Consider the following 26,932-nt stretch of genomic DNA (forward strand, 5'->3'; position numbering starts at 1 on the left):
TCAGGCGAGACCTAATAAATGGCTATTTGCAAATGTGAATGCAGGATGGAGTTCTGGTGTCCCTCAGAGGCGTCCATCCCTGTACTCCCAGCACTTACAGTAAGATTTGCAACTCATTCCTGCGTATTCATATTGATTGAGCAGGATTCTGCCAGTCCTCTGCATAGGCATCTATTGTACTGTGATTGGTTAGTACATCAGTCGCAGGCAGCTGAAAAATATTCAAAGGTCGCAAACCAAACAGTCTGTCAAACCACAGCAACTGTTTTGTGACCTGAGAATGACACATCTGGCCTTCTGTTGAGCAGGGCAATAATAGCATCGGCTATTTAATACCGTGTGCGAAATTTGCATAATTTTCTTACAGTGAAAAACAACGTGAAATTACACGGAATTACGTTAAATGCCCATCCGTCTTTTAAGGCTATATTTTAGTGTGGGACACATCTTTGCATCAATTTTTGAGACAAAGACTCATTTCACGTTAAAAAAAAAAACATGCCGTCATCACTAGTGGCATAAGCAAAAGCTGCTGCGGGTTTGGCTCTTCATCTCATTCTCGCGCGCCCGCAATAAAATGGTACGGGAAACAGCAAATCATAATGTGATAGGGCATAATAGCCCAATTTCAGGAATTTTGAGTGACAAAAGTAACACAAAATTTCGAAATTACTCAAATTACGCCAGCGTAATTTATATTATACCTGGGTGCCTATTTAACCGATAGTGGTATTTCCATGTTTTGGTTGTAAAAAACATTATTATTTTGTGCCAGGGAAGTGTTAATCTTAGCGTGATGTTGTAGATGAAGAGAAAGCACCGGGATATTTTTTTCAAATTGCAATTCTTTAAAGGACATTCTGGAGGGCAATTTGCTGGTCCCCCCTTCGTCCTCCGCTGCCCCTCACACTGCTCAGTGCATGGGATCCGATGGCAGACATATCAGATGATGCCTGTGGCTTTTTTTAGAAGTGTTTACTGTTTGATGTTTGCTCGGAGTATCCAGGGAACACAAAAACCTCATATCGGTGCATTGTACGAGATGGTAATGATGTGTGCCCCCCGTATGTGCAGAACAAACAACGGCAGTGTTGAAAGCTTCACTCTGACCTGCGTAACCAGGGCGGCACGCTGAACATTCAGGGACATCTGCTGACGTTGCAGACGGCGTAAGCAGTGATTGCATGACTCCGCGAGACGTGTGCAAGCCCGAGTTTCGGCAGGAGTAATAACGAAGGGCGAGCCTTCAAGGGGGTATTTTGGGAGCAAAAGGGTTAACGTGGCAGAGGGGCCGAAATTCGCCCCCCTCTATGTTTACAATTTACAAAAAAGCGGTGCTGCCCAAGATGCGGGGCGTTTCATTCTACCCTCAAAATTGTTGGCTGTTCGTTGTCAGCAGGTGACAAAATGGCCACGGGTCAGGGCAGGTTACAGCCGGGAACACATCCCAGTGTCTAAAGCTGAGTAAGATGGCGAAGGGCCACTTTATGTACAGGAAGCCTCTTGCTCTAAGCACCACTAACCTTTTCTCTTTCCTCAGCAGCCACCACCTTCCGCAATACTCTTCCTCACACCCAACATTTAGTTGAAGCACCGCATTACTCTGCATCCCTGGCCAAACCCTCCCCTCTGCCTGCCTCCCTGGCACTTCCTACTGTTATAGCAGGAGGGTGAAGCGTCAATCCCCAGATTTTTTGCTCCTGGATGTCCTGCCCAAGTTTATCATATCAATTTATTAAAAGTGAAGGTCTTGGCTAAAAAAGAGGCCCCCATGAACAAACATTTTACACATTAAGTTAATAAGTGTAACATATACACAGTGGTCGAAGTGGGGGGTGGGAGGGGGGGGGGCGGTAGGGGCAATGAGGGCAGAGAATCAGAAGGCGGGAATAACCCAAGGATTGGGTCAGTGGGGAGAGTGAGAGGTGTGGCCAGAACAGAAAGAGCACAAGATCCCAATTTTTAGTATTTATTTGGCATTTGACTGACCAGTTACAGCTTATTATGTTATTGAATTCGACCGCTGGATACACATATTTATTTCAGGTTTAATATGAGTTATTGACATTAAAAAACATTCACAAAGTGGGATACATTTCCAATCACAGAATGTCCCAAATATGCCCAAAAGTGGAATCACAAGCCATTTGTCTCCGAGCCATGCAGTTTCTGTCATCAGCACTTCTACTCCCTTTTTCCACAAGAGCGGTCAGAACGTAAATGGCAAAATATCCTAATTTGTAAATGCTTTCCACATAATTATGGCTCTGCAATGTTTGCCACATAATAAATACATCATCTGCTGCATAATCTGATGATTTAACTAAAACATTGTTGTTTGTAGGCTGTAGCTCAAACGGATCAAGAGCTGCGAAGTGGAGGGCCCTCTGCAAAGGTTGACTGGTCACATTTATCACTGCTGCATTTGTATGTGACACTGGCACTAATGAGGCAAAATGTTTGCAGAGACTGTTAGTATGTGTAAAAGTGTCAAAATAATAAAGTATCAGAAAATGTACCGCATTACGCTGCAGCCTATTTTTTGCTGCATAATTTAGTCAACACTGCAACATCATTTTGTCTTCCTTTGCTGCATAATTCCAGTGGCCCCAAAGCAGGCAGCACATGTCAAAAGTGCTTTGCTTGAAGCAGAGAGACCATGAAGTTTGCAACTTAGTTTGGTGTGCGTGCAAATCCAGCCATGCCGATTCCCTGTGAGTTGCACTACTACTGCTGAAACAATGCCAATGGAGGTACCAATGGGTGCGACGGACTGGCCTCAAGGGTCCAGTGACCTGAGTGACAGAGTCACTGTCGCTCTAGGGTGCGCAGCTTCGTAGGCCTGCATGCAAGACCGGATGTGAACTTCATTATGGCTGGTGGTGGACAGCCTTTCAAGGGTAACCTACATTTGCCACCACTAGGATCCACCTGCTGGTGCTCAGACACCAGGGCTTCTTAGGTCTAGCGGGGCCTTCTAAAGTCTAGCATGGAAATGCACTACCTCAGGAGAGTGGACTGGTCTTGAAGGCTGAACCTGGCTCCCCAGTTCCATATTCGGCTGCTCTGGCCATAGTGCCACATCCTCTCCCCCACTGAACACCATACTGCCCCACTGATAGAAATGTGCACTGCCTTCAGCTACAACCCAATTGTGTTGTGCCCTGCTAAAAACACCTGGATGTAACTCAATTTCAAATTATACAGTGGACAAGAGTAATATGCTGCCTGAAAAAAAAGTAACAACATCCTGGAAAAAGCAAACACCTATATGGAATGCAAGATCAAGTAAAGCATGTGTAATGTATGTGTTTCTTACTTGGTCCCTGCTAACAAGGTCCCCAGTGCCAGAGTTCTTTCCCAAAACTGTACCACGATTGGCACTACTTCAGCAACCCCTGTAAGTCCCTAGTAAATGTTTCCCCAGGTACCTACGGCATTAAGACTGAAGAGGGCCCACTAGGGCTGCAACACGAATTGTGCCACCCTGAGGACCCCTCACCAAGACCATGCAAGCTGCCATTGCAGTCTTGTTGCAGAGTAACCTGAAGAGTCGACATGGCAGACATCAGATGGATTGATCACCAAAATATCTCAGATAAGGTAACCGTTCGGGGGACTCGTAGGGCATTGCAGCACATCCCAATGAGGAGCACCCCCCCATGATGAAGCATGACATCCTTCGGGGTGTGTGAGGGCATCAAGCAAAAATCTCTCTGACTTTTTCCCGCTTTTCTCTAAAACAACTTCTCCCACACTCTCAGGAACAGTGACTTTCCTTAGTAAATTATCTACTGTTCGGGAGCACGAGCCACTGGACCTACATTCAGCTCTCTGTCCCCCTCGCTTTTCCCAATTACACATACCTGTGTGCCATGCTCACAGACACTGCTTGAGATATAGGTAAGTCACCCCTACTGCAGGCCTTACTGCCCTAAGGCAGTGTGCACTATATCACATGTGTCATATGAATATGTCCTTATGTAATGCAACTGGTGCTCATGTAAAGCGCTCTGATATCTGATACCTTCGGGTCAAGTTCGAGCTCTATAAAACTCTGGAAAAGAAATATCTACCTGAGCAGATACATATGACCCTACAATAGCTAAACCCATTTTGCGGCCCGAGTGATTATGAGTGGCTGAGATTAAATCAAGCATTCCTTCCATCACTGTTTTATATACTCATTGTGTCGACCTAAGTGGGATGGGTATGGTCAGGTGTGGGTCCCATGCACATTGTGTCACTGGAACCAATCTGTACCTGACTGATGTGCCCATAACTGGGGCAAACCTGGTATTGGGTTGCTTGTGTTCCGGTTCAATGGGGACCTAGCTTGGCAGTTTGAGATGAACAGTTCCTATTGGAGAAGGGTCAAGACTGAATTGCATATATATGGGTCCAAACTGAGGTGGCATGGTGTTCAAAATAACAATTGATCGGTATGTGGCCTGAGTGATTACCAGTGGCTCAGATTCATTCATGCATTCCTTCCATCACTGTTTTTGTGTACTTATTGTGTCACCTGAAGTCGGACGGTATGCCCAAGCTTGGATCCGGTGCACACTGTGCGAATGGAACCAAGCTGTACCTGACTGATGTGCCCATAACTGGGGCAAACCTGGTCCTGGGTTACTTGTCTTCCGGTTCAGGGATGACCTGGCTTGGCAGTTCAGTCTGGACTGCTCCTATTGGAGCAGAGTCAAGACTGGTTTGCATATAGCTGGGTCCAAACTGTGGTGGCATGATGTGAAAAATAATGATGGATTGGGATGCAGCCCCAAGTGATTACCAGTGGATGAAATTGAATCAAGCATTCATTCCATCACTATTTGTATACTTGTTGTATAACCCTAAGTGGAACCGGACTGCCCGGACGTGGGACCCATGCACAGGGTGTCACTGGAATCAAGCTGTACCCTACTGATGAGCCCATAAATAGGGCAAAATCGGTACTGGTTTGAGAAGAAAATGTCTCACACAAGAAATGTTCTGTTTGTCTGTTCCATCACAAACCAAAACTGTCATATTTCATGGTTGTGAAATTTTGCAAGAGGAATACGAATTTATCACAGGCCTACCAACATACTTAGAAGGGTTATTTATCACACAGAATCTGGCCTACTTCCTCATGTAAAAGACACACAAGTCTTACTTTCAGAAATCCAACATCCTAGATCAAACACTCTCCACCTTTTCCCACTCTCAGACCAGGAACTAGCATTGAGCACCAAGGGCGCACTCACTATCTGGAAATCGATCTATGGGCAAATTGAACTCTTTACCCATTCACTGGTTAACTTCTTTTATTTTGGTTGTATGACATAATTTCGACAGACAGAAAATCGACCTACAAATATATCGCAACAAAAATATCGATGTCAAGAATATCGACATCCTATCTACAACATGGTAAGTACAAAAATATCGAAAATTAATATCGATGTCAAAAATATCGGTATTAAAAATATCGTTTTTCTTTTACTTTAAAAATATATGTAAAATAAACCAAATTATACTTAGAAATTAAATAAACATAATTAAATATATTGTATAATATTTAAAATGTATAATTAATATATATAATTTAATAAAACATTAATTAAACATATACATATAATATATATACTTACTTAATAATTAATTTTAATAATAATTTCTGTAACGTATAAATTATTAAATGTTTTTAAAAATTACCAATACATCTATACACATAAAACAATAACATTAATAAATATTTAATAATTACATATATCAAATAATAATCAATATTTTTACTGTGAATAATTTTTATTATTAATGATATATTACAATAGCTAAAATAATACAAAACATATTAAATATCAGACACAATAAAACTACTAGTCCAACTCCAACAAAAACAACAGTAAGGAAAATGTTGGATAGCGTAGGGGTAAAAATTACTATTCCAACTCCAAAGAGTGCAACAGTAGGAAAAGCGTTGGATAGCGTAGGGTTAAAATTACTATTCCAACTCCAGAGAGAGCAATAGTAGGGAAACTGTTGGATAGCGTAAGGGTAAAAATTACTATTCCACTCCAGAGAGTGCAACAGTAGGGAAAACGTTGGATAGCGTAGGGGTAAAAATTACTATTCCAACTCAAAAGAGTGCAACAGTAGGGAAAGCGTTGGATAGCGTAGGGGTAAAAATTACTATTCCAACTCCAGAGAGTGCAATAGTAGGGAAAGCGTTGGATAGCGTAAGGGTAAAAATTACTATTCCAACTCCAGAGAGTGCAATAGTAGGGAAAACGTTGGATAGCGTAGGGGTAAAAATTACTATTCCAACTCCAGAGAGTGCAACAGTAGGGAAAGTGTTGGATAGCGTAGGGAAAAAAATTACTATTCCAACTACAGAGAATGCAACAGTAGGGAAACCACTGGATAGCATAGTGGTAAAAATTACTATTCCCACTCCAGTGAGTCCAACAGTAGGGAAAGCGTTGGATAGCGTAGGGGTAAAAATTACTATTCCCACTCCAGAGAGTGCAACAGTAGTGAAAACGCTGGATAGCTTAGGAGTAAAAATTACTATTCCCACTCCAATGAGTGCAACAGTAGGGAAAACATTGCATAGCGTAGGGGTAAAAATTACTATTCCCACACCAGAGAGTGCAACAGCAGTGAAAACGCTGGATAGCTTAGGAGTAAAAATTACTATTCCCACTCCAATGAGTGCAACAGTAGGGAAAACATTGCATAGCGTAGGGGTAAAAATTACTATTCCCACTCCAGAGAGTGCAACAGTAGTGAAAACGCTGTATAGCTTAGGAGTAAAAATTACTATTCCCACTCCAATGAGTGCAACAGTAGGGAAAACATTGCATAGCGTAGGGGTAAAAATTACTATTCCCACACCAGAGAGTGCAACAGCAGTGAAAACGCTGGATAGCGTAGGGGTACAAATTACAATTCCCACTCCAGTAAGTGAAACAGTAGGGAAAGCGCTGGATAGCGTAGGGGTAAAAATTACTATTCCAACTCCAAAGAGTGCAACATTAGGGAAAGCAGTGGATAGCGTAGGGGTAAAAAAATACTATTCCAACTCCAGAGAGTGCAATAGTAGGGAAAGCGTTGGATAGCGTAAGGGTAAAAATTACTATTCTAACTCCAGAGAGTGCAATAGTAGGGAAAACGTTGGATAGCGTAGGGGTAAAAATTACTATTCCAACTCCAGAGAGTGCAATAGTAGGGAAAGTGTTGGATAGCGTAGGGGTAAAAATTACTATTCCCACTCCAGAGAGTGCAACAGCAGTGAAAACGCTGGATAGCGTAGGGGTACAAATTACTATTCCAACTCCAAAGAGTGCAACAGTAGGGAAAGCGTTGGATAGCGTAGGGGTAAAAATTACTATTCCAACTCCAGAGAGTGCAATAGTAGGGAAAGCGTTGGATAGCGTAGGGGTAAAAATGACTATTCCCACTCCAGAGAGTGCAACAGTAGTGAAAACGCTGGATAGCGTAGGGGTAAAAATTACTATTCCCACTCCAGTGAGTGCAACAGTAGGGAAAGTGTTGGATAGCGTAGGGGTACACATTACTATTCCAACTCCAGAGAGTGCAACAGTAGGGAAAGTGTTGGATAGCGTAGGGGTACAAATTACTAATCCAAGTCCAGAGAGTGCAACAGTAGTGAAAACGCTGGATAGCGTAGGGGTACAAATTACTATTCCCACTCCAGTAAGTGAAACAGTAGGGAAAGCGCTGGATAGCGTAGGGGTAAAAATTACTATTCCAACTCCAGATAGTAAAACAGTTGGGAAAGCACTGGATAGCATAGGGATTCTATAAACATAATAACCAATTAAATAATTAGTTATAAAAAAATAGCATATTAATAATTAATTTACAAAATAAATATTATTAAATACCAATTATTTAAAATAAATATTTATATGAATAACTTTAAATTACATCCCACACTATTCCCTCTTTAACACACAACACACTACACATACAAAATACACAATACATTTAAATATCAGTTTATCTATTATTTACAATTAATAATACATTCTTTATAATTAATATACTTATTATTTACTAATTTATACATATTAACTACCAAATTACAATTATTCACAAATTAATTCTTAATTAACAATACATTAATTAGCAATAACAACAAATAACATGAAATAATAAATTATTTATATTTACTATATTTAACGTACTAATAACAATTAATTGCCAATTAATAATTAATTAACAATTAATTATTATTAATTACAAATAAATAAAAATTATCAGTAATTATTTGAATTTAATTACATCCCACCCTATTCCCCTATAAACCCACAACCCACTACACATAAAAATTCACATAATTAATTTAATCATCAATTAATCACTTAATAAAATTAAATCACCAATTAATTAGTAATTAACAATTAATTATTTAACAATACCAATAAATAAATATTAATATTAAACTAATTATAACTTCTATAATTAACCAATTAATAAAATTAATTTACAATTAATACTTAATTAACAATTAATTAATCAATTAATATATTTAATTTACAATTAGTAATTAATTAACAATTAATTAATCATAAATACCAATTAAACAATACATATTAATTAATTAATTATAATTAAATTACTTCCCACCCTATTCCCCTATAAACCCACAACCCGCTCTGATACTAAAACGCTAAATTATATTTTAAATAATTATTAATCTCTAAACATTTATTTTTAAATGTATTAAAATACATTACAATAATCTTTAACATACAAATAAAATACATATTAAAATACATTACACTAATAAAATATCGATATTATTGACATCGAAATTTTTGATTACGATATTACTTACATCTACATTAATGACTTCGATATTATTAACTTCGATAATACTTACCTTGGGGTCGATATTCCGTCCATCGATATTCTTGCCTTCGATATTCTTTACCTACGATATTAACAACTCGATATACTTGTAGGTCGAAATTTAAAACTCGATATTTAGACTAACCACCTTTTATTTTACAGAGACCTATTTACAGAATGATAATGTTTGAACCACCAGTTTCTCTATTTGCTTCATGAAATTTGACACCATATTGTCAAATTCCTTCCAAGACCTAACAAGACAATACTGGAAATAATAATTAAACCCTCATCATTATCATCATATGTGCACTTCCTTGATATTACATCACATTTAATAACCAGTTAACAATCTTCATCAAGCAAATCTCTACCTTGCCAAATCAACTCATCCCGTTGGGAGTCTTTAATCTCTGGTTGGAAGGTCCTCCAATGAAGACTCAAGTGGTTTATGTTCTGCCCTATTCGGACTACCTTAGATTCCAAAAGATAAATGAAGGTCTGAAGCTTGAAAAGGATACACACTTTGCATAGACTAGTACTAAAACATGTTAGGCTCTCATCATAAAACTATGTTTCAATTACTTTTTGACCCTCAACAGATACACTAAAAAACTGTGGGCCTTATTTATGAGCCCTTGCGTCACACTCATGCTGTCGTTGCGTTACTTTTTGTGACCCTGCAGCAATGTAAATAATGCACAATGTTGTGCCATATTTACGAAGTGACGCATCTAGGCAGATGCGTCACTTCTTAAACTCCTGTGCTACATTATACCTGCATCAGGTATAATGTATGCAGGGTGGGTGTTCCCCCGCATCAAAGCCTCATAGAAGTGGCGCATTGAAATCTATAAGATTTTAGTGCGCCACTTCTAGGATGTCGCTGTGTCAAAAACATATGCCTGCCTCATGGCAGGCATAAGGGTGACACGAGCCACTTCACATGGGGCTTCCCTCATGTGAAAGGACACATTGCTTGAGTTACGTCTGTTTTCAGACACACCACAGCAATGCACCACTTTTGCGCATACAGATATATCAGTAATAATGACGTATCTGTAACTCCTTGCGTCATGATGCGCCGTACTGTAAATGCCGCGCATCCTTGGTGTTGCAAGGAGGGCGCACGGAGAAGTGTTGCATCGCTGCTTTGTCGCAGCGATGCAACACTTCTCATAAATGTTCCTTTTTCTCATCAACAGCCACAGACGTTCCTCTATGCTAGCACCACTCATTCTTAGCAGACCTGTAAGACCATTCTATTATAGTGAGATCACCACCTGCAAGCATAACAAGGAGTCCGCTAGAATCATGCCAATCTCCATCATCTTTAATCCTTTTATGATGCAGCTAACCAGCATAAGTGGAATGCATGCAGTCACATACCACATTTGAAAATAATACCCATCAATATCTGGTGAAGCAATCATGAAAGTGATGAAGCAAACAGAGCACCTTGTCTAGGTCAGGTTCACTTTGGTTCTCCATTCGCTTCCTCTTTGTATTGCATTTAGGACACTTCCTGTATTAGACTTCATGTGAATCTTTTTCCAAAGTAGCCTTGGCACTATTAATTACACTGTGATCACAGTCTGGACTGAGATTTTTGTCTCGTAATTTCTCTTAGTAAGCCCAATTCACAACAAGCATTGACAAAGACTATTGGTCCTGGAATGGTGGTTGTAGTGGTGATGGCAGTGATTGTGGTAGGAGTGGTAATGGTAAATGTGATAGTGGAGATAAGGGTGATAGTGGTGGCAATAGTAAGCAACATTTACTGGACAATCAAAGCAAATCATTCCAAGAACTATATTGACATAATGAATACAATTAAAACATTAAAAAACAACATAAGATTACTTCATATTTTGAAATTGTCTCTTTCTTAAAGCACTTTGCCTAATTTACTTCATGTTGTCTTTCTTTTTGATAAAATAATGAAACAAACTTTTTTTTTAATTCACAGTGCTCATACGCATGTGTGGGTTTAAGGTGTTAAAACATAGATCAACAGAATTAATGCATATTCCTAACTTGTTTTTTGCATAAACAGTTGCCGTAACAAAATATTTGCCTCCCCTAATAATCCTTACAGTCACACACCATGGGCCAGATTTATCATAGGAATGCAACTCTTAAGTATGATTTACCAAGCCACGCACGGCCCACTGGAGTACTGAAAGGCAGCACAAGTCACTGACTTGCATTAATCTGCGTAGGGAAGGCAACATGGGTGAAGCATGGGTGTAACCACACATCAACCTATGTATTTTGGCACATTCCCAGATTGACCAAGACTGGTAAACCTGAGAATGCATCAAAATTGTGCTACTTTCTGATAGGGGGCGACGAGGAGAAATATCTTTATTTCTCCTCATTGTTTCCTCTTTCTTTTTAAAAAAAAAATAATCTTTATTCAGTTTTTTCAAAAAAAGAAACAGCCCAAACCCTCCCTCTGCCCTCCCCTGTCAGACAGGAATATACATTCAAATTCATTATTCATTATTTATTATAACATTATCTATCATCTTATTCCACAATACAATCCCTTACGCATTTCAATAACAGTTCCATACATCATTATCTTTATATAAAATTCTATACAACATTGCGTTATCAGGAACAAATAATAGTCTTCCGCTACTTACAGGCTACTTTGAGATTGACACCAATCCAGTAGGGGGGTCCAGATCTTTACCCTCTTCTACGCAATATCTTACCTTTCCGTTTATATTTAGCAACTTCCATATTGGAGATTGCTAACAGCCTGGCTAACCATTGCTGGAATGATGGGGCATTAGGGTCCAACCATGCAGAGGCGATACACATTCTTAAAACTGTCATGGCAATAAAAATAAATTCATGACCTACTCTTGCATTATTAGGATCCGCCGCCCCTAATAAGATAACATCACTGGACAGTACTATTTCAGTTTGGAGTACTTCGGTCAGGAATTTCCCTATCTCTTACTTCAATGCTGTTAGTTCGTCTCATGCAGAGAGAATATGTATGCTATCGGCATTAAATAACATACATCTTGGACAAAATGTCCCCTTACCACACCCCCACTTAGCGATTTTATATGGCGTATAATATAAAAAAAACATGTTTTAAAAGCTGTGCTTGTAATTTAGTAGACATGACTATAGTTTGTGACATCAAGTAAGCATAATTAAATTCATCATTGGACATTCCTACTTTTTCCTGCCACTTCTGTGATATTTTATCGATATCGTCAGGAAATACCACATGGATAAGAGAATATATTTCCACAATAGTACTTATTTTAACGTGAATTAATTTCTCCACGATTCCGACTTTCTCGAATTGTGCCCTTCCCCCAACCTTTCATGTCAAAAAATCTCTAATTTGGAGGTATATATAAAAAGTCCCGCCAGTCCAACTTAAAACCTTTTTTTATTTCTTCAAAGGATTGTATCCCTGTAGGAGAGAGAAGACAGCCTATCTGAACAATTCCCGCCTCTTTCCATTTATGCATACAACTGTCTCTAAAGATCTCCGGGAGGATTGGATTGTCGCTTAAGGGGGTATATAAAGAAGTTCTCCCTATGCCGAGCATTCTTATTACCTAATTTCATACCTTAAACACACTATATAGAGTTTTGTACCTGACTTTTTTATGGTAACTGTCATGCAGATGACGCCAGAAATATCCTATACTCCAGTTGGAAAATAGATGGTGTACTGTCCCCTGGTGTCTCCTCACCCACATTCTGTATTAGCTCTCTGCTATACAGTAAAACGGAAACCCAATAATATGCTTTTAAATTTGGGAGTGCCAGCCCTCCCCTATCCTTAGAAATGGTGAGGAATTTATAGGCCCGCCGAGGTTGCGAATAAGCCCAAATATAACTAGAGAACATACACTCTATTGAGTTGAAAATTCTAAACATATCGCTCTGAATAAATATAAAATCTTAGGAAAAAACAACATCTTCACAACGTTAACTTTGCCAATAATAGAAAGATGCAAATTTTCTAGATGTTGGAGATCTTTCTGCATTATATCCATCATTGACTTTAGATTTATTTTAACCATATTATCAAGTTTGGATGAGATGCAAACCCCTAAATATGTAGCCTTTTCTAATACATGAGCGTCATTTATATTAGCTTTATTGTTCAAAACTATCTGAGTTTTCCCTTGGTTCAGAGCATACCCAGAGACTTGTCCGAAATTCTTGGCCTCGTTTTTGATGGCTGTCATAGCCGTATTAGGATCGGCAGATACCACAGCTATATCGTCCGCATAAGCCAGGGATTTGGTCGGATAGTCCTGTGACCCTATAGGTTTTATTTCCCTATTTTCTTCAAGTCTACAGATGAAGGGATAGATATAAAATGCAAATAACAGCGGTGAACATGGACAGCCCAGCCACGTGCCGCGGGAAATTGTAAATTCCTTAGATAAAATACCGTTCACCATTACTGCCGCTATTGGTTTAATATACAATTTTTGTACTGCCTGGATATACCCATCTTTAATTCCGACCCTAGACATGGCAGCCCACAGATATTGCCAGGTGACCCTATCAAAGGCCTTCTCGGCATCTAGTAGAACTAATGCCATAGGGTCTCCTGCAACATCCATACTATAAAATAACGTGATCACTCTTTGGATGTGGTTTATAGTGGATCTCCCTGGCTTAAAACCATGTTGGCATTTGGCAATCACTTTATAGATGATGGGTGCAATTCTATTAGCCAGGATTTTCGAGTATATCTTTGAGTCGGCGTTAATTAGAGTGATAGGTCGATATGACCCCAATTGTTCTGGAGGTTTGTTCTTTTTGGAAAAATAATTTGTTTTGCCCTAGACCAGGAGCTTGGAGGTTGGCCACCCTTAAAAATGTGTATAATGAGGTCTGAAAAAATACTTTTGATCTGATCTATAAAGGTGACATAGAATTCGGACGGAATACAATCCATTCCGGTTACTTTCCCTTTTGCCAAACCTTTATTTGTCCTTAAAATTTCTTCCTCGTCAGGCAGACCCTCTAAGATTGCCTGATCTTCAGAATAACATTTTTCATTTACTACATTATCTAGATAGCCCTCGATATTTAGTTGGCCACCCCCTAGCTCTGCAGTATATAGATCCCGATAAAATCTCCAAAAAGCAGTTATTTGACCTAACAGAGGATCACAAATCTCTCATACCAGGTTTGAAGAGGTCTGTTGTCTTGTACGCATGGCAAGTTGATGGCCAATTTGCTCGTTTACCTCATAAACCGTTTCTTTTTGTGATAAAGCTTTTTTTTACTGCTTCATCAGTAAAAGTGTTGGTAATTGCTGTCTTAGCAATTGCAACCTGACTTTGTGTTTTTTGTATTCCCTCTATCTCGTTATTTGCTGTTGTCGCCCTTACCAATTCCTCTTCATCCAGCCTTAGATTCTCCTGTAATACCTTGAAAGATTCCCTAGCTTGTTTATTGGCATTTAATGAGAATCTTTCCCCTCGAGCTTCCGCCTTTAGGGCATCCCAAACTATTTCAATTGACATGCTCCCTAAATTATCTACTAAAAAGATTGGGATCCACTCCCTCATGTGTGCACAGTATTCAACATCTAAAAGTAGGGACTTCTCGAATGTCCAGGACCTTGTTGGTAAATTACCCGTTCCTATTTCTAAAGTGCAAATTAATGGGTTATGATCCGATAGAACGCGTGGCAGCTTCTCCATTCGGCATTTTGCTTTTAGTGAGTTAGAAATAAGTACATAGTCTATTCTAACGTGGGTGAGATGTGGGTTAGAAAAAAAAGTATACTCTGGGTCATTGGGATTTAAAGTCTGCTAACCATCCACTAAACCATATGTGTGACACATATTCTTTAATGCCCTAAACACATTAGGTTTATGGCCTACATATTGCCAGCCCCCCTTCATAGACCAATCTTTAGGAAGGTTAATGATAAAATCCCCGCAGATCATTAAATGTAGCGGCCAATGTGTACGTTCATTTGAGATATCATCAAACACCATCAGATCATCACTATTACTTCCATATATTGCACAGAGCGTTATTTTTGCCCACCCCCATATTGGCATTTAGTAACAACCCAGCGACCAAATTTGTCTGCTTTAGATCGGCTAAACACAGGCCGACTCCCTTTAGCTAGAAAAGCTAACCCCCGGACCCTGGCCCCCTGTGACATCGCACGTATCAACCTAAACCCTGGTGTTTTTAAAATATGTGTTTGTGAACCTTCAGTGTGTGTTTCTTGCAAGCAAACAATATTAGCACCGAATGCTTGTAATCCTACCGCCACTTTTTGCCTTTTTTTTTATCGCTCAGACCACATGTATTCATGAACATAACCTTTAACACCCCCATCTGGTTGGATCTTGCATTCCAAATAAAACTCCATGCTCAATGCTTTGCGTAACCCGTTTGTCACCAGATATCTCGATATCACCAACATACCAGTTTAAACCAGAATCATTTCTCCTATCCTTTTTAAATGCCTGTCTGACACCCTTCACCAATTTTAGAGGTTACCTGGCCTAGCCAAGGCCAGGGAGTTGACATCCGAGGGAACAGAGCCCCTCGCACCCGCCTGATCTCTCCCCCCCAGTGTGATCCCTTACGTGTCTAAAAAACATATTTAAACTATATGAACAAAGATAACAAAAATATTGAAATCATATCTGTGACAGTGCAGCTACATGATTCTCTTGATCAGACCGGGATACAGAACATTATGCTACTGCTACCACTACTTATTCCCAGTAACTTCCTCTAAGTATACTTTGACCTGGATTTCTGAAACAAAACTGCGTGTGGTCCCCTTATATACCATCTTTAATCTAGCAGGGTTCTGAAGATACACATCAGCTCCAAGTTTTTGCAAAGGGGCAAAGAGCTGCCTTAGTCTCCATCTGCGTTCAACTGTTGCATTAGCAAAGTCAGGTCTAGTAAAGAAGGTGATTCCAACAAAGGTCCTTCTATTTGTGGGTCTAGCCAAATCATAGAGAGTTTGATGGAGGAGAAAACTCCCAAAGAACAGAAACATGGCACAGAGGTGTTGCTGTGTTGATGAGCGTTTTGCCGGGGTCAGCGGGAATCTGTGCGCTTGCTGAACTTCTTTATCCCAGTCCCAAGAGTGTATTTCTGGAAAATTCCCTTTGAGAGGCGTGATCATAAAGCTTCTGTGGTCATCCCTTTCCACTCCTTCCGGGATCCCTGGGATGCGGAGATTGTTGCGCTGCTGCCTATTTTCCTGCTCCTCCATCTTCCACATAAGATCCTTGACTATACTCTCATGTTCGTCTCTTTGAGTTTTTGGTGTGGCTACATCTTTTTCTAGATGCTCCGTCCGTACCTCCACAGAAGCCATCCAATCTGCAATTTCGGCGCAAGTTTTACCGACCCTCCTCACAGCCCGTTGTAATTTCTTGGCAGCCAGACGTGATCTGCGGCTATCTGTTTTAGCTTCCTCCTGGTAGCTCTTGATAAATTGTAGAACAACTGCCAGAGCTGGCTCGCTCTTTGTCCCTCCTTCGTGTTCACTTTTGTTGCTGTCTGAGATTGTTTGATTGCCACTTGAGGCACCCATTGTGTCTGATAATATTGTAAGCTGTGTATCCGTGTAGTCCCATCTCAAATCTGTGGCACTTCCTCTTTCAGAAATTTCATGTCTTCTTTGGCGACCCCCATTTTTCTTTTTGTGCAATTTTTTCAGGCCATGTTAATTTTTCTGAGGGTTTGTATTAGAGCTACTATACCATTTAGGGTCTTCTTCCCCACTTGATACAGAAATGCTTATATCTGATAGCTCTGATTCATCTGTTAACAAGAAGAACTTTTTTTGATTGTCAGGCTTTTGAGTAAGTAGCCTTTGAGCGCATCGCTTGCAACTTGTAGAGTTGCTACAGTTTCTGCATTTCCTACAGTAATATTTACGCCATCACTTGATTTGCTGAGTTTGCGGCTGAGTTTTACAGTCTTGTCCACAAAGCTAACCCCGTCTGTATGGGTTAAAGGAGTAGAATGTACCTCAGAGCTTGTTTTAACCACCGGATCTGTAGGAAAGGGAGTGCCTGGAAGCCCCGGTTCATAGAGTGCAGTTGGCAGCTTCTGATTAGACAGCGTTCCTTCACTCAGCTCCACCGCCTGTACTGCAATAATCAAAGCTTCTTCTAAAGCAGTGTTCCTCATAGTACGGCCCGCGGGCCGATGGCGGCCCGCCAGGCCTTCATTGGCGGCCCGCGGACCTTGATCGAGTACAGTGCACTTCTCTGGAGTAAGCAGGGAAGATGGCCGCAGGAGCAAACGTTGTGAATACGCGTTTAATACGTAATCACAACGTTTCCTCCTGCGGCCATCGTCTCTGCTTTCCTCCGATTGGCCTGCCTGCCTCTGACGTCACAGGAAGCTCAGGCCCTTTAAAAGTCAGCGGTAACTAGCGCTAGTTACAGCTGACTTTTAAAGGACCTTTTGGTGAGCTTCCTGTGCCCCTGGTGTCACGACGTCCTTCCAGCCCCGGAGAACCTTCGCAGCAGCGCCTGCACAGGTATGTTTTTTTAATCGTTATGTACATTTGGCTCCTGCGCACAGCCTCCCCAAGCCCCTATAAATTAAACTGTGAGCGCATGCCCCGGTGACGGCCTCTAAGCCTCCGAGTCTTCCCTCTCTTTCGGTCTCGCTCCTCAGTGAAAACCAAGACTCCAGGAAACGGTTAGTGCCTTCTCTTTCCTCCTTTCCTTATTTGCTGCCCTGTGAAATGGATCCAAAAAAGAAAACGTGTCTATGGACGTCTGCATTTTCTGGATAGGGCCGACTGCAGGCGAGGCGATTTTATATCAAACAAGGATCTACCACAAAAGTATTGCCCAGACTCCATACCGGGGTGAACTGGAAGACTCTGAGGGAATTCCCACCTGGAAACGTGAACACTAAACACTGCAGGAAAGGGATGTATGTGTTCGCTGCACAGAGGATTGAACGCCATTTAACGGCTCACATATAGCCTGCAAAGGGAAGGGCTCTACATGCATAGAGCGCAGGAGGGAAGATTGCATATCTATAGCCTGTAGGCTGGAAGTCTGCACACGCGCACTCTACAGGGAGAACTGCACACACACGAACACTGTGTGGTCCTTCAGGGAGGGAGACAGAGAGGGAGGGAGGGAGACAGAGAGAGAGGGAGGGAGATAGAGAGAGAGACGGGGGAGAGAGAGAGGGAGGGAGATGGAGAGAGAGGGAGGGAGACAGAGAGGGAGGGAGATGGAGAGAGAGGGAGGGAGACAGAGAGAGAGGGAGGGAGACAGAGAGAGGGAAGGAGACAAGAGGGAGGAAGACAGACAGACAAGAAGGAGGGAGGGAGACAGAGAGGGAGAGAGACAGAGAGGGAGGGAGACAGAGAGGGAGACTAGAGGGAGGGAGAGGGAGGGAGGGAGGGAGGTACTGAGACAGAGAGTGAGGGAGACAGAGGGAGACAGAGACTGAGGGAGGGAGGGAGAGAGAGAGAAAGGGAGACAGAGGGAGAGAGAGAGAGAGAAATAGATAGAGAGAGAGGGGGAGACAGAGAGAGGGAGAGTGATAGAGGGAGGGAGGGAGCCAGAGCTAGATAGATAGAGATGTGTGAATCTGGTGGCTCAGTGGACGAAGGCGTCTGCTGCAGGGGCCTGTGTTCAACCTCATGGTCACAGTTTTTTTTTGTCGCTCTAACCCCGCCCCCTCCCCCACTGACCCCGCCCCCACCGGTGCGGCCCTCTGCCACAAACCACACTGTAAATTTGGCCCCCGAGAGAAAGTTTGTGAGTACCCCTGTTCTAAAGTCTTGGGCACAGGTCCGGGCCCCCCGATGCACCAACCTGCTGGTGAATGATGGTTGGGAATAACTGGCCTCTTTGTAAGTTTTAACTTGAACTTTTTTTGTACTTTCGGTATTTTCTGTATACTTTTCACCTGTGTTTCTATCAGTGCACTCCCCCTTCTCTCTCCCATCAGCGCTTTTATTCTTAGCGCACCGGGTGTCCAGCCTTTTCTGTCGGGTGTCTGCTAACGCTGAGCTGGACTGTAAAGATGCGTGCGTTAAGGAGTTAAGCGAAGGCACAGTTTTTCCCTTAACTGCTTTTGCCCTCCTGCCGGCCATCCTTACTGGTTTGTGAAGATCTCGACTGTTGCAACAAAGTATCTCGGAGTTGTAGCCGGTAATCAGGAAAGCGACGTGCTTCCCAAAATGCTGTACACTCTGAGAAGCTTTCCTCGAGTCAGGTGGTGCGCTGTGGATCACCGATGCGTTTCTGCGTTTTGGCCGCATTGGTGGATAATCACGCAGGTCGGGGAGAATCCAGGAAGCCCGATCCGTGCCGGCACCCTCGAGGCTAGGGAGAGATGAGAGCGTATACCTTGCGTCAGCAGAGCAGATAAAGTATACTTTCAGACGCCCGGGTAAGTTCTTCCGCTGCATTTTTACTCATTTTTCTGCATTCTGTCTTTGTAAGCATATAGAGCAGTATCTAGGGGTTCCAATCAGCGGAGCAACGCGGCGGAGATGTCACTTGGGCGCCATCTTGCCTCCCATTGTTTCCTCTTTCTAAGTGCACTGCATTCTGTAACACACTTAGGGGCATATCAACAAGGGCTTTATCTCTGCTTTTTTGGCTTTAAAAGCCAAAAAAGCAGAGATAAAACTAGCGCCCTATCAACAACAGGGTGCTAACACGCAAATTTGCATGTTAGCACCCTTTTACTCTACGCTTCCCCTTGCATCTCTAATGAGATGCAAAGGGGGCGTTCCAGAGTAAAATAATAGGAGAAATGTCGCTAAGCGACATTTCTCCTATTATCAAGAATGTCGCTAACCCTGTTAGAGACAAAAAAAGCAGCGCTAACCGCGGTTAACGCTGCTTTTTTACGTCTGCTAATTTTCAGACTTAGCCATGATATCCTATGGAAGGAGGATATCATGGCTAAGTTTGCCTGTCCCTATCAACAAGGTAACGTGTGATTATCGCTGGGTTTCCAGCGATAATCTCACGTTAACCTGTTAGCGTGTAGATTTTTATCGCTATTGAGATAAGCGTTGCTAATAGCACGCTATCTCAGCGATAAAAATTCACGCTAGCCGGCGATAATTATCCTCACGCTAAGAGCGCTGAGCGATAATTATCGCCGGTTGTTGTTGATATGCCCCTTACAAAGGACAAAAAGCCTCTAAGTATTATTTCTATGCAGGATGGTGTCCCTTTCTGCTCAAAAATAATCCTGCCTGCAATGCAGGGACCAGTGCAGCATGGTGCAAAGGTGCCTGCGTTGGCGCTAAGCAGACACCAGAGCGCCAGATAGATATGAGGCGTCCTGCCTTCTCCATTTGATGCAGTGCAGGAAGTTGTCTTCCTGCATTGCACTGCATGACATTTTGGTAAATCTGCCCCGATGTGTTTAAATGTTTCATGTCGTTAGTGACACAATCTAACCTTTCCAGTGTGAATCTCATTAGCTTTCCAAATGTTCTTGGATTAATAAATAGGTTTTAAATTGTTTATGCCTACACGTATAGGCATTACACATGCCTCAAGATTAGTGAAACGAACGTGCAACATGGTTTATACCCCGAGAACAGCTGCATGTACGATTTACATCCAAAAACGAAAGATGGCTATTTGTAGGCAAAAATCACAAATTGGAATTATTTTCAATGGAGTTTATACAGCATGCAGCTAAAGCAAACAATTTACACTAGCTTTTAGACAAACACAGCTTTGTTTTTCACATTACTGATTGCCTTTTTTTAGAAAAATCCCTTTAGATATGGTTTAAATCTCTAAACAAAACCCAAAAGCTGCAAAGCGGATGCTATTGACAAAATAATTACTTCTTTTCTGTAGATCTCCTGTATAGTAACCCTGTGGGTAGAAGAATCGGTCTGTAAACCAAAGGGCTCCATGTATCGAGGCTAATATCGGGAAAGCGAGCCCTGCTAACATCTGAAAGATTACCTAGATTGGTAACACTTCAGGGGTGTTCTGATCTGCTCGCTGGATCTAGTTAAAAATATTGGTCTTGATTCGCAATGGGAACTTAGACTTTTGAATGGGAAACAGCGTTTACAACGCTGTCTCCACAAAGCGGTACCTTTACAATGCGGTCATTACAACGACCGCGTTGTTACCACACGTACTGTTACATCGCAAGTCGTTTCAACGACTTGGTGTAGGGCGAGCTCTGGTGTTGGATTTACAATCCAACACCTTCCCTGCTGTTGCACAAACTGGAGTAGGAATAGTAAATAATACTATTCCTAAGTTCAGCGCGCCCCCTACAGCAAGTCATTGTAATGACTTGCAATGTACTGGTTTGTGTCGTAACAACGCAATCGTTGTAACAACCGCGTTGTAATGGCATGCGATGTATTCACATGCGTTGTAAGGAGACATATTCCTTTTGAATACCTTTACACTTTTGAGTAAGTTTACTACTTTTCGGTATTTACAAACTGCCTTCCGAAAGAGAATAATGGAGAGACTTACACCAAAAATGTAAGCTACTACAAAAGTGTAAGTTACTACAAAAGTGCAGTTTGTGAATAGCACTTTGTGGTAAGTTTTGTAGTGCTTCTGTAGTGCTATAAAATGTATTACAAAGTGGAGTTTGTAAATCAAGCCTGTGATCTTTATAGGAGTACATTTTAAGGTACTTGAGGGTATTTATTCCTCCCCATCATCACCATACTTGAAGAAAACAATATAACCTAGCTAAAACATAATGTAAGGATAACATATGCAAAATTCTCAGACAATATGAGCCCAATTACGATGTCTGGCGGAAAGCCATCCGACTGCTAATCAGAGGCTTTCCGCCCGACATCAATGGTTTCCCTCTGTCTGCCATATCACAATACATGTGGTCAGAGGGAAACCGGCGGGGTAATCTGCTCCGCTTCCGACAGGCTCCCGTTGGGGCGGCGGGCAGAAGGGTAATCCCATAAAGACGGTGGAGCCAGCCTTGACTCTTCCATCAGAATTATGACGTCCCTTTCCTCCTTCCCCTTCATGGCGGTCTGCCAGCCATTAAAAGGCAAGCAAAAAGGTGCCTGCCACATGGTGCAGGGATGGTTGCAAACATCAATTTTACAATTGTAGCTTGTGCTGCGGGCCTTTTCCACCCGCTGGTCAAGCTGCAATTGTAAAATGATAGTTCCGACCTCTCATAGTCGGCCGCATCCAAATACAGCAAGTGTAACCGCCGACCTATGGTCAGGCGGTTCCATTTTGTTGATGTAGCTCGGATGCTCGTCTGACTGACATAATTTGGCCCTGTGTTGTGGATCGATCTTGCAATGCTTTCAGCAGAGTACATTTCACTGTAAGTGATGTGTGCACCAAGAACAACAGCTCTCCACACTGTCTAAGCCTTCATGCAGCATTATAGGTCGGTAGAAGATGGAAATAGGGAAAAGAAGGAAATGCGCTGAGATAATCTTCTGCTTATTTATGTGGTTTATTGCTGCAGGTAAATATCCCTGCTTATCGGTGACTCCCAAATGTATTCTTAATTGAGTTCTGGCCACCTGTTTCAAAAATCTACAAGAGACTTTCCTTTTTTCAGGCCTCATTAACCTCCAAAGCAATTATTGATGTTTCCAACCTCTTGGGTCTGACCAGTTCTTGCAGTCAAAATATGCTATAGCACTGATTTCAGTGTCAGTGAGCCATGATCAGCATTCCTAATTCAGTAATTAAGCTTCACCCAAGGCTGCCTTAGAGGCAAAATCCTGTTTTACCAGGCTAAGTTCTAAACATGTCTAGTTCTGGTTTATTCTATTTGCCAGGGTAAAGATTGTCCTAAAAGCAGAGAATTGAATTAAGCTAAAGCAGGTTGAGGCTTCTGTTGGAAAAGGCTCTTGGCCATAAATCAATAAGGGAAGTTATTTGGCCCTAATTACCTTAAATCTTGGATCATTACACAGGGCTCTCGAGCTTGGCATATATGTGCCCAGGGAAAATATATCTGAAGTGCCTCTTTTTTGATGGTGCCCAAGTGATATCTAGGAACCCCTGAATCTGCTATCCATTCTTCAACAGAGTTGTAAGCTTGTGCGTATGTTAGGGGCATATCACTTCTGAGACAATTATGTTCTACTTTGCACCCTCTACCAAATATCAGCATCTTTGTTTAATTTTTTTGTCACCAGCTTATTAGATTTATTACAAGCGTTCAGAGAGTTTGAAGCTCTAAGGAGCACAAGACATGTTCTGTCCATTATATTATTATTATTATTATTATACCGTTTCTGGTAGAGTGCATGGGTACCAAGGCGCGGGCTTCCCAGGGCTGACAGAAATATTAAAAGGAACAATGATGTGCTAGTTGTAGGAACAAGTGGGTTTTAAATTGCTTTCTAAAGCGGAACAGGTTATCGTTGGCCCCATTATGAGAGTAATGTCAATGTACTGCAGTACTTGAATATGTTTCAGCCCAATTCTCAATGGAAATTATCTAGCCATTTCTAGCGCCTTGCTCAACTCATCTGTCAGGCCAGAGTTATAGGCCTTGCATGGTGGATGGATGTGTACCCCTTCCATGAGCGCCTGACTACATCTTACACTGGTATCCTGAACTTTTGTTTGGCCCAGCATCTCGCTAATGTAGTGAGTGTGCAGAGGCCTAGACCTAACCCTGGAAATTCAAGGTATTTTCTGTGACCTGGAGGGACGCACAAATCATGTCCTCATTGTGGGGATATGACTACAGTCCATTTCTTTGATCCATCACATAAAATGCTGCTTTGAACATGCTGAGTTTTATTGCATCATAAGTGTGCCCATACACTTTTCTTTGTGCCCTAGAAAGTATGGTCTATTGACCTCTCGTATGTAAAGTACAGGTGTTCTGTGAACCCCAGATGCTTGCTCTGACATTCAGTTTGCATGCCGAGTGCATGTAGATGCTGAACGTGTGTCACACATTTAGATTAGTAAGATTGTGTGTGTGGTAAGTGTCTGAGTACTGGGAATATTGGGAAACGTTTGAACACAATGGGACATGGATATATGTTGCTGGATGTTGGAGACTGTGACACAGAAGTGATAGAGACACAGAAGTGACAAAGTAGTGACACAGAAGTGATGGAGACAGGGCTACCCTAACAAATTCAATGAGGACCATATTAGTGAACGGCTGGTGATTAGTTCTTCCTGAGCACCGCCATTTGTTTGAAGGAAGCGGTGAGGGGAGGGACTGCAGTTTCTGTTGTTCAAGGTAAGTTCCTAGGCAGGGCCTTTCCTTTTGTCTGTCCATAATTACTGCTTCAGTAAGGCTGATGACAGGCATATGCAGAGATCTCACACTTTATTGTACCCTTGTTCTGGACAATCCTGCTTGGAGTCAGCTCATTACGACCTGCTGTGAGAGGCTTCACCTGCACAAAAACTGCGTCGGGGATCAGCCTGAAAATGACATTTGGAAGAGAAGGAACTCAAACCTGTTCTGAAACCTTAGACATTGGATCCACATTCCCTATCAAGAAAATATGTATATGTGTGTGATTCAAAGCAAGCCCACTTTTAACATTTCCTTCCACTTTATGAGCAAGGAAGAGAGTGCTCTACAGAGTACTCAAATCACTACTGTGTGACAATAGCTGGTGTCTGTAGGACAGCCAGTCTACCAGACATGAGAGGGCAACAATTGAAGACTGTACTATCTGCTGGAGAAGCTGAGATTCTGCCTAGTACCTGGAAGCCTGCAGGCCTGTCTGCTAAGAAAGGAAAGCAATAAGTTTGGCCCTGTAGGAAGAGCGACTGTCCAGGAGGAGAAGCCCAGTGTGTTCCCAGTGTGGGGAATGGGCAGAGAGAGTGAGTAACTGCCAAGAAGCGAAGCCAGGAGGGGCTCATGAGTGGAAGGGGTGCCCAGGTCTCACTAATCAGATCTGGTAAAGAACTGCATAAAGATTTCTACAAAGTCAAGCATCAAGTTTGATTGACAGTCCACTGTAACCAAACAACTGATGTTGTTGATGTTGAAGTCAGTGCGCTCCTCCAATGCTGTGGTGATCACTCTGATAGGCCCAGAGGCTGCAACTACTAAAGTCATCCATTAAGTTGAAGTGAGCCTGGAGGCCGCAACTGCCCTGCCAGCATCTCATCTCCACCTGGTCAAGGGAGACTGCTGTTTTGTAGTTCCTAAAAATGCATAGTATATGCCAGTTTGGACAACATAAAATAAGGGATTGGTGTCTAAACTGATTCCGGACATCCCCAAAGGATATGTTAGCCCTTTAGACCAGCTAGCTCACAGTGCCACCATAAGCCCCCTAACCTTTCCAAGGAGCGAACAGTTTCTGGCAACCATTGAACAGGACAACCCTTCATCCTTCAGGGGTCGTGGAAACAGTACAGTACTTTTCGCTCAGTCAATCGTGCTCACTCAGTCTCAGAGAGATACACAGAACAAACGTTGGGGTCATTTTCAATAGGCATTTATTGAACCAGCGTAATTCTAGTATAAAATATGTTTACTGTGACAATCATTAGACAGCAGCAAATGTCAAAAATTACAAGCACCAACAGAGTAAATAAAAGGTAGAATTCTACCATTGTGCTAAAACAGTGAATATATGCAAGCATGTAAACATGACAGTAATCAAGCGTACTCCTACGATGCGGACCCTACCTAAGTGTACCTAGCATGTATGTGGGTGTAAAGCCAAGAATCTCCTAGGAAAGAGCCAACCCCATTACCTGATGGGAGAGAATGAAGGACCAGGTCTTGGTTGTGAGTTGGACACTTCGCAAGGGATGTCTGACCGCTGCGTGTTGAAGTTTCAGGAGGCCAGGACCTCAGTGTCTTGTGTCAGCGTTAAAGCTTCTCTTCTGTCTATCTGGTGAAGGTATGGGGTTTTTATACCAAAAAGACAGCTCAGGGTTCCTACCACAATCAATATGTTGCGAGTATGATTATGTAAATGAGCCTTAATAAATTGCTGCAATTATGCAAAGTAGTTCTGTCGCCCAAGGATGAAAATGACCGTGACTTTTATACAGAGCATGTTAATCCTGTTATGTACATCATGTGCAGGGGACTTACAAAGAATTCTCATGCATAATAAATGAGGATAGTTTCAAGGAAACCAATCGACATTTATTCAGCACATAACTGTGTAAAAGGTCAGTGCTAGAACCATTATGTAGAGCAAGGTAGGACAAATGTAGGTGGAAGGTCGTTTTGCTACTTAGGCCTAGGTTGGGGTACATAACACTGGAAGTGCCAAAGACAAAAGTGCTCCCTTTGCACCTACCTTAAGGAGGTTGTGATGGTGAAAGGTGAAGGCTGCCACAGGAAGCCACTGTGCTGACAACCCAAAAGTTTTGAAGTTCCAAATGAAGCTGCAGGCCCGACAGTTCAGAGCTCACTGCCATAGGAGGAGGACCAGTTCATGCATCTGTCCCAGATCTACCCAGACTGCAAATCTTAGTCATAGGTAGTAGAGCATCTTGAGAACTGTGTAGAACATAGAACTGTAACTAAAACTAGGGGTGGGCGGAATTTGCGAAATTAACTGTCGCAAACTATCGCGAAAATGCTGAAAATCTCCGCAAACACGCCAAAAATATCGCGAAGAGGCGGAAGTTTTTTTCCCGCTTGTTCGCGGTAATTTTTGCGTGATCGCGGGTCGCCAACTTACCCATGCGGTTGCTCACGGGCGCGGCCATCTTGTTTTCACTTGTCTCGCCCTCTCGCAATGCTTACTTCCTGTTCCGGGTCGCGCAATGCATGTTCGCGCCCGTTCGCGGTCGATATTTCCTGTTCGCGACCGCTTTTACTTGATCGCGTTGCTTTTTGCTTGCTCGGGAGAAAATATCACGCGAACTTGCGCACATGGTCGCAATGGGCGCGGCCATCTTGTTTTTCACTCTATTGCATGGTTCTGGGGCCTGATTTTGAATCCTCCCAAAATCTTTTCAATCCTTTGTTTATTGCCACTTTTATTGGATCTTTATTACTTATTATTTCTCTAACTATTTTCCTGCCTCTATATTTTTGGTTTTTGTCTACTTTTTTTTTGTTTTTCTCTTTCTATTGCCTGCTATTTATT

Source organism: Triturus cristatus, chromosome 11 (genome assembly GCF_964204655.1).
Source record: "Triturus cristatus chromosome 11, aTriCri1.1, whole genome shotgun sequence".
NCBI lineage: Eukaryota > Metazoa > Chordata > Amphibia > Caudata > Salamandridae > Triturus > Triturus cristatus.